Genomic DNA, 9,854 nt, shown 5'->3' on the forward strand with positions numbered 1-9,854 from the left:
TATTATTTATGCACCGTAAAACCCAATGAGTTAGGACAACTCAAACCGTTTGAGAAAACCGATTATAACAAACCATTTAAGTTCAAAAACTAATCCTAATGAGTACTGTGAACTTAATCCATTTGAGTAAACGAAGCAATTTGAGCACAGTAAAACCCAATAAATGAAGAGAACTCAAACCATTGGAGGAAACCGATTGCTACAAACCATTTGAGTTAAACTAATCTATATGAGTACTGTGAACTTACTCCGTTTATGTTGATGTAATGAGATATTTAACTCTACCTTCAACATTGAGTTCAAAACTTTTTTCAAATGAGTAGAATAAACCTTCAGTCAATTTTAAGTTTACTACACTCATTTCATTTGATAAAGTTAACTTAGGTTTTACAGTATATTTACTGGTTTAGTTTTTTAGCATGTTCCCTACTTTCCATATTTCAATTGGTTAATTTTTACAGTTTAGTAAAAAAAAATTTGTACATTTTTGTGGGGAAAAACCCCTGAAATATTCAGATAATATGTAGAAAATAGTCATAATAATCATAGTTTTCTGGTACACAACATAAATGATAAATATTTTATATTTTAGTGTTCAGGGGTTATTATGTATTGAATCAATTATCTAATTAACTCATTAAAATTGTTTTTGCGGAAAGTTTATTATATTGTAATGTTAAAAAATCTAGCCGGAACTGGCCCGAGTGTATTTTGCTATCTGGGCAGCGTTTTAACTTTACCCCCCAAATTCGTGCTAATTTATTAATCGACAGCAAATTTTTACATTAATTGTAACTGTTCAATTGATCATTGACCAAAATTGGTTTTAAAGGTGATAAATGGTGTCGGAGCACCCTCTACAGATCAATGTTTACAAATGATGTTTAGTCATAGCAATATGTTATTAGTTGTTTTTAATAGTGATATTTAAGAAAAAGAAAATACATTTACGTGTATGTATGCTTGGTTATTTAAAAAACTAAAGATAAATAAAAAAAAATAGATAGACAATCAAACATGCAACCTACCATTTTTTTATCAAAAGTATCTTCACATATTTGTTGTTTTGTATTTGACCTAATTTATTCACATTATTTAATTGAAATATTGTAATTAATTATCTGGTTCAATTAATCAATTAAAGTATCCATGAGAATGTATCATATCAAAATGTGATGTTGCTCTGACCACAGTCATTTATAATGGATAGTTATTATATAATGATTTCGCCTAAACTTTGAGACACAAAGTTGTGGCTACATTGCCCTCTGGTGGCTGAAACTGAATTATATTTTATTATTTAGAGATTACATACAGGTTAGATACACAGACTCATTTACTATAATATGCCTAAAAAATAAGGCATATATGCAGAATAGAATTTAAACATACAAACTTAGTCAAAGTGAGAATCAAAGTTGCTATTTTTATATATATTTAAAAGAAAGCAATACAGGGACCATCATCCTTTACATAATAATAATAATAATTATTATTATTATCATTATTATTATTATTATATTCTACTCTACAATGCTTCATGGAAATCGCGTTGCTATGGTTACCAAAGTTATTGGCGTTCTAAAAAAGAATGCGTTCGAAAAGCGGTCGATGACGTTGAGCAGCAGTCAGTGTGAGCTGCAGTGAGAGTCTGACCATCGCGGTATGTGAAGATCTTTCTAAAAGTCTAATTTTAGCTTATTATATTTGGTTGTTTCGACGTGATTTGGCTGAAGGACACAAAAAAATTAGTATTTCTCTTTGTTTTATCGTTTCAGATCAATATGCTTGTTTTTTCACGTCTTTTTTCGGTTAGACTGTTGTACTGAATGTTGTTTAGAATTGTAGATGGCTACAGTATATCGTCAACTTGACAATTTTAGGATTTTGAATATATTTATATATTTTCTACTTTATTTATTGTTATCTTCAATATCTTATTTATAATCGTAGAATGCCATTTGTTTTGTTCTCAGGTTGGTAGACTGAGAGATACAATATTTGTTGTTTGTTTGTGTGCTTCATCTATATTGCTATCTTATTTAATATTTGCAGATTGTTTGTTATATTATCAGATAAATTAATTGATCTGTTATAATGTAATTGTATGCTGTCAGCTTTAACACATATTCCATATTACTGTTGTATTATTTATATGTAGTTTATGTTGTTGGCCTGTTCAACATTTGTAGATTTTAATTGTTTTATTGACAGTTTTACTAATTATTGTAACACATTTAACTATTAACTAAGTTTATAGATTGTCATCTTGTAGAGTATTTACTTATAGCTGCAAAATATTACTTATTAGTGTAAGAACAGAACCAGACAGGAGACAATGGTAGATGAAACATACAGAGAATGGTATTAAGATAAATGAAAGACTTGACATCTTTCTATTGTATTTTGCAGATTTTAATGGACCACATGGAGAAAAAGGGAATCACATATCTCAGCAATGACTGGAAATTGATGGTCAGGAATTTCTGGGGGGAAAAAACAGATGGTGCATCGATGGACAGCCTTCCAAGATGAAGGGGTGGTGTTTGGTATAGATCAGTGGTTCTCAAACCTTTTTGCTTGAGTAAGAATTTGTCTCTCCAGGTATCACCTAATGACTAGCATTGAAATATAGTAGCATAGTAGGCCTAATTAATCAGCTACAGCTCTGCACAGATCAAAACAAGGCACATTTATTCCTAAAATAATGTCAGCTACTTAAAACATAAATAGTTTAAATATTAACACTGTACTGTGCTTACATTTATATAAAAATGTCTTTAAGTTCATTCAAATCTGTACTGTTCGTAAAAAGTAAATAATAAATAAATAAAATGCTAAAGGTTAAGTATTACCATATAGTAGCCCATATTCATCGAAACCTGGAAATGTAGATCAGACCTCATAAATGAATTCGTCATTATATTCATATCACATAGAAACCATATGGGGGAGACCGGGGATAGTTGTACTTCTATTATATTTCTCTATATATCTTTGAGATCTCGAGTGTCTGCTATTAAATGGTAAATAAGTTATTTTTGCAGCAAAAACAGAAAATGTGAACACTTCTTAGTTTTAAACAGGAGTGAAATGTCACCATTCAGCGCACAGTCTGGGTTAGTTGTAACACACCCCATGGTGAGATGTAAATGATGATTTCCACTAGGGTGAGATGAAACATTATAAAATAAGAATTATGACCAAAAATGATTTGAAAACTTTTTATTTAACATTGAGCTTTCAGTATCATTGTGTGTGTGTGTGTCTGTGTTACAAAGCTGAATAAAATGTGCAAATGTGCATCAGCTTCAACTGTTGAACACTATTTGTGTGTGCAGGCTTAATGAGCCCACAAAGGTCAAACACTGAACTCAAACTACTTTGACTTCTTTCTCTTTTCAAGAGCAAGAGGGGTACTGAAATTACATCAGATAAATACAGTTTAAATCTGCTTGGGGTTGGTGGAGACATTTCACTGATGTTATTAGCAAGAGTTTTGTTGTTACAGCTGACCCAGCGTCTTATACTCATGAATCTATTCTCCTTACAGCTAAAACATTATCACCAACAATGTGGATTAAATATATCCACACACAGACACACACATTACATGAGTTTAACTACAAATCAGGCTGTGCTATCTCAAAAATAATTCACGTAAGAAATATTAATTTCTTAGCTCAAATGTAGTCTCTGTGTCTGTCCCGGGACGCTACATTTTCATGTGCTATGAAGGCCAAAAAGAGTCTGCGCAATGTGAATCAACCGATTTGTAGCTAGTTTATGGTTGTAGAGATTGGAAGTGTTACAACTATCCCTGCTCTTCCCTTAAAATCTAAACATGAACTTGTGTTTTAAATATGTGTATGTGTCAGAAAGTCAATGAGTGATAATAAATGCACTTTTTGACCAGTTCATATGCGATTTATCAATTCAATTTGTGCAGCATTTACCTGATTTGGTGGAATTGAGATCATATCTTCAGTAAACCGTGGAGTTTGCTTAAATCAGACCACTGTTTTCAGGCCGACTCATGTAAGGTTCACGGGTGCTCTGTCTGTGCACACAGAGACTAACTTTAATTTTTCTATTTCTCCAAGCTTTAAACATTGCAAATTTGTCTATGTTCTGCGGCCCGCACCATTTTTATTACATCCTGATTTATTTAAATCTGAGATACAAACTAAATCGAAGGCTACACTGGTTATTTACAAAACAAATGACTTTAGGCTACTGTGTATATTGAGATCACATTATTTTACACAACTACGAACACGCGTCAACATGTTAACAATGATGCAGAGTTTGCAGTAACTGAAATGCCAGCAGGACTGGTCTGCAAAAGCACTTCTCTGTAGCGTGTATCTGCTCGAGAGCTCCAGTCTTTTAGATTCTTAGCATCTGATGATGTGATGCACTAAACGTACTAATCACAATGGTGTGATCATACAATGCAGATCACATCGGTGTTATTGTGCACATCAAAGGGTAACAGAGTGTTTATAAATTCTTAATTGTTAATTAGTGATTTCTCCCCGTACCACTGGCTGTTTCTGTTTTTTTTTTTTTTTTTGCAGACTGAAGTGGAGCAGAAAAAAGAGACTCACAGGGGGAAGCAGTGGAGATATACTGGAAGACCTGGAGCTCAGCTAACAGGTAGAACTAATTGAACAGACTGAACAATGGAGTTAATTTCCAAAGAAGTGTATTGAGAATAATTAAAGACTTGACATCTTTCTCTTTGGCAGACTGGCATGGAGCATGTGGAGAAACAAGGAAACAGACCTCAGTAATGACAAGTACATGAAATAAATGAGGTACAGAAGTAAATTTTTTAAGTTGTATCAAGTCAGCTTTATCAAACATTTTATAACTATCCTGGTTAATTTTTACAGAGTGAGTGTCACAGAAGGGACGGGATTCAGGGCAGTAATATACACAATGTTTATTTACAGTATGGCAGGTAAGTATAAGCAGGTGAGTATATTGATGCAGATGAGAAGTTCATGAACATAAACTTGATATTTGACTGTGCAGTCTTGGAGACTGGAGACGGATACCACAGATGACAAACAGGATGAAGAACAGACGAGGAACCAGGAGATATCACACTAGGAGAGACATGAGGTGCGTCCCAAATCGCATACTTCTACACTATTCTTTGCCATTTTGTAGTGAAAATAGTGTAAGTAGTGCTTTCACACTGACAACTCTACAAGATTGAGTGCACTTTAAATTCCCGGATGATGCACTTATTTAAGTGTGGACTGTTGGACACTTCACACACACAACAGCCGCAGTTTTGATCATGTAGCGGAAGGTGTGGAAATATCAGGCGCTTCTGTTGGATTACTTTATTTTGGATTAGGAAAGCAAAAATCTCCTTTGACACTGATTATGCTGCTTTCTGATGGTGAATGCGGTTATACTCATACCAGATATTATTTGATAGTTTAGTCAATTCTTTTACTAATTTAACAACCGTCAAACATTATCTGGGAAACGGTTTGAATTTGCGGTTAGTGAATAACTGTCAGTGTTTAATAGTGGACGATTCTACATTCATACATTATGCTGTTGAGTGTGTAAGTGCATAAGTACATAGTGTATAAGTTCATAGTGTGTAATGTGCCATTTGGGACGCAGCTTTTGTAGGTTATAGTGAAGCAGAAGAAGGAGACTCACAAGGGGAACGGCAGAGATATACTGGAAGACCTGGAGCTCAGGAAGCAGGTAGAACTGCTTGAACAGACTGAACAATGGAGTTAACATCTTTATGTTGTATTTTGCAGATTTTAATGGACCACATGGAAAAAAGGGAATCACACACCTTAGCAATGACTGGAAACTGATGGTAAGAAATTTATTTTTAAAAAATCTGATTGACGAGTGCATGGATGGACGTCCTTCTAAGATACAGGAGTAGTGGTTGGTATAGGTAGTAATTCGGCCTTGTCTGTGTCTGGTTTTTCTTTTTCAGGTCATAGAAAGAGAGAGCAGGCAGAAGAGGGAGACTCACAAGAGCATCAGTGGAGAACAGCACATAGGTTTTTGTTGGGTCTTTGTCTTTTGCAGGTTGGAGTGGAGCAGAAGAAGGAGACTCACAAGGGGAACGGTGGAGATATACTTGGAGACCTGAAGCTCAGGAAGCAGGTAGAACTGCTTGAACAGACTGAACAAAGGAGTTAGTTTCCAAAGAAATGTATTAAGAATAACTAAAGACTTCACATCTTTCTCTTTTGACAGATTGGCATGGAGCATGTGGAGGAACAGGGAAACACAAGATTATGTGCATGGATGGATGTCCTTCCTAGAGGAAGGGGGTGGTGGTGGGCAAAGATTGTTAGATAGATGTCTTGTCTGTGGCAGTTATTTACATTCTAGGTAATGGAACCACAACAGACAGAAGTGCAATGGTGAATATTTCTCTTTTAGAGCTCTTTTAGTCTTGTTTTCTTTCTTTTGCAGATTAGACTGGGGCATGTGGAGAAATTACAATCCCACCTCAGCGATGACTGCAAACTGATGGTCTGGTTAGATGTTTCCTAAATAGATGGATGAATGAAATATAGATGTCCTTCCAAGAGGAAGGGGGTGGTGGTGGGCTTAGATAGTTAGCTAGATGTCTTGTCTGTGGCAGGTGTTTCTTTTTCAAGTAATGAACACACAACAGGCAGAAGAAGGAAACTCACACGAGCACCAGTGAAGATTTATCTGAAGGACACTGGAGAACATCGTGTGCATTGCTGCAGCATGTGGAGCTCTGTTAGTGGTGTCTTTGTCTTTTACAGACTGGAGTGTAGGAATAACACACCTCAGCAATGACCGGACACTGATGGTTAGAGGTCAGGTATTTCCTGAAATCCTGAAATATAGATGCCCTTCCAAGAGGAAGGGGGTGGAGGTGGGCATAGATTTTTAGATGTCTTCTCTGTGGCAGTTATTTAGATTGTACACTGTTAACCCTTGCTGTAGATTATGCAGTAAATAACCCTAAAATAGCCAGTGTTTTCCTTTAATAAATAAAAACAGTGTTTACTGTAAAACGAGTAGGATTTGTATGAAATTGTGTTGTGCAAAGAATAAATGATTAATGGTGAATTACTGTTCAACAATTACTGTCCCGTCTACTCTGATGTTTTATGTGGTTATTTGTAGAGAAGTGCGTTATCTTAAGACAGAAAACAATGGTTTAGGCACATACACGGGCTGTGTTGCCCCTTTAAGGGAGCCAGGGGTTTGATGTGTTTACTTCTGAGTGTGCTCCATTCTCTGTCTAGTTTAGATGCAGAGTCTGATATTTTTTTAAGCCTTAGTAAGAATCTAAAATAAGTGTGTAAATGTGTTCAAATATGTTTGGGGTTTGTAAAATATTATCTGTGTATTAAATCAAATTGTTGTTATCTTGAACTGTGTACTTGAAAGCTACTTTGTTAGCTAGTTAGCATTTCCTCACAACTTCTTACATAACTTTGCTATAATGTACAGATGCAAACAATGTAGTGTGCCTTTCTGCCAACTAAGCAGTTTTTATACACAGTAAACATTCGGTTTCAATCTCCTCAGTGTAACTGCACAGAAATCCTCACAGGGAATCACAAAAGATGATGCATACTGTAGACATACTCGCAAACCTTCACTGTCAGGTCTGAAGTTGTGAATTACTTGTTTTTCAGAGCTGTTTCCACATGTGAATTTATATTAGGAACAATAGAAAAGTTTGTTTCCTTGAGCTTTTTAATAGCCTAAATAAAAAAAAATGAATTCTTGGTGTTGCTGAATTTATTTTTGTTTTTAAAATTAAACACACACACACACACACACACACACACACACACGGTTGAAGTCAGAACTATTAGCCTGCCTGTTTATTTTTTTTCCCAATATCTGTTGAAACAGAGCAGATTTTTTTTCAACAAATTTCTAAACATAATAGTTTTAATAACTTATTTCTAGTCACTGATTTATTTTATCTTTGCCATGATGACAGTAAATAATATTTGACTAGCTATTTTTCAAGACACTTCTATACAGCTTAAAGTGACATTTTAAGGATTAACTAGGTTAATTAGGTTAACTAGGCAGGTTGGGTTAATTAGGCAAGTTATGGTATAATGATGGTTTGTTCTGAAGATCAGAAAAAAATAGCTTAAAAGGGCTAATAATTTTGACCTTAAAATGGTGTTTAAAAATTTAAAAGTGCCTTAAAAAGAATCAAGAGCTAATAAGTCTGACTTCAACTGTACATACATGCATACATACATACATACATATATGCACCTCCGCTGAGATGCCCAACCAAGACAAACCACCTGATTCTGAACAGCAGAAGATTGGCCTGACGCCCAGACTGAAGACATCACCTGAATGACCAGAAGACTCTTCAAATTACTGCCTATGTGGTTACAGATGGACCAATTCAAACTACTGTTCTGTACTCTTTTCTAGCTGAAATAAATATCACACACACACACACACACACAACAGAATAAATCTTTAAATGACCTTAATTTATTGAATATTTTTAATTTAAAAAAATGTTTTCAGTGATTTGAAATGGTTGAGTGACTTTCACTAAAACACATAATTGAAAGTAATGGATCATTTCATCAAACGTAATACTTACAGCCCTGGGGAAAAATAAATTAAAAATAAATAAATATACAACCCCTTAAAAGTTATTGGTTATTCAGAATTGAATTAATGTGTGTGATCTATTCGTATATTCAAAGAATAAAGTTTATTGTACTTTATTGCATTTTAATATGAAATTTGATTTTTAAAAATAAAAATAATCCTCAAAATAAGAATCTAAAACTTCCAGTAGGTGGTGGTAAAGTCGAATGAGTGAGACGATTCGTTCAAACAACTGAATCATTCAACAAAGTAAGCTGTCTGGACTGTTTGAAACGTGTGCTGCATCCCAATTCACAAACACGTACAAACTGTTGTAATTCCTACAGAGTTCACCTGATTTGGATGTAAATACCCTCAAATTAAAGCTGACAGTCTGCAGTTAAAGCACATCTTGTTTGTTTCATTTCAAATCCATTGTGTTGATGTAAAGAGCCAAAAATGTTAGACTGACCATTTATGCGTTCCTTTTAGCCAATGGTGTATGCAATGGTGTATTAGTATTCATGCTCGAATTATAGCTATGATTATACACGGTAACACGGCACACGCAGTGGCGTAGTGCAACATGTGTGAGCCCACCCACAAGAATTAAGAAGGGGCTTATCTTGCGTGGCCCCCCATCATGCGGGGCATGCCCATCCCCTACGCCAATGAGCACACACTACTTTATATTCTATTTGCTAATATTATTTAATCTTTTCAGATATAGGGGAGAGCGGGGCACAAAGTAACACTTTTTGATTTTGGTCAAATAAACAAAGTAATGGAGTTAGACAAACCATGTTTTTTTTTTTTTTTTTTTACCAATAACACACAAGCCTCTCCAACAAATAAGCACAAGAATTATGATGCCAGGCCGATGGTTTCTGTGCAGTATTGCCAAAAGTGACAGCTGTATAAATGTTACTATTTACCCCACCTGCGGGGCAAGTTGGGTTAGTTAACACATGCATACAAGGCAGATTACACACCATTAATTTAAATTCAGTTTACTTTAAATATTAGCTATATTTCCTCAGTAATTGACTCATTTCTTTTTTATTCTACTTAACACAGCATGTTTATTTATTTGTTTATTGGATAAACACATTTGAATCTATTTGCATTATTATCCATTTTATACATAGATTTTACATTTATACTTTTACAGATTTTTTCAAATAAAAAACTAAAAAACTTGTGTTACATTTAACTCTGTGTTACTTTTTGCCCTC

General features: G+C 34.6%; 1 long non-coding RNA gene across 3 annotated transcripts; it reads left to right on the forward strand.

Moving 5' to 3' along the window:
• The first annotated feature begins 1,620 nt into the window (after positions 1 to 1,620).
• Positions 1,621 to 7,784, forward strand: LOC101884206 (uncharacterized). Of its 3 annotated transcripts, none has more exons than XR_012408091.1 (11): positions 1,621 to 1,663; positions 2,413 to 2,584; positions 4,581 to 4,659; positions 4,752 to 4,820; positions 4,899 to 4,966; positions 5,041 to 5,130; positions 5,650 to 5,736; positions 5,796 to 5,857; positions 5,984 to 6,156; positions 6,250 to 6,387; positions 6,472 to 7,784. It is a non-coding gene; the product is annotated as an uncharacterized lncRNA (long non-coding RNA). The 3 variants fall into 3 exon arrangements; XR_012408093.1 differs by having other exon boundaries at positions 6,477 to 7,784; XR_012408092.1 differs by lacking the exon at positions 5,650 to 5,736.
• Positions 7,785 to 9,854: the final 2,070 nt, after the last annotated feature.

Source organism: Danio rerio, chromosome 6 (assembly GCF_049306965.1).
Source record: "Danio rerio strain Tuebingen ecotype United States chromosome 6, GRCz12tu, whole genome shotgun sequence".
In the NCBI taxonomy this organism is placed as follows: Eukaryota; Metazoa; Chordata; class Actinopteri; order Cypriniformes; family Danionidae; genus Danio; species Danio rerio.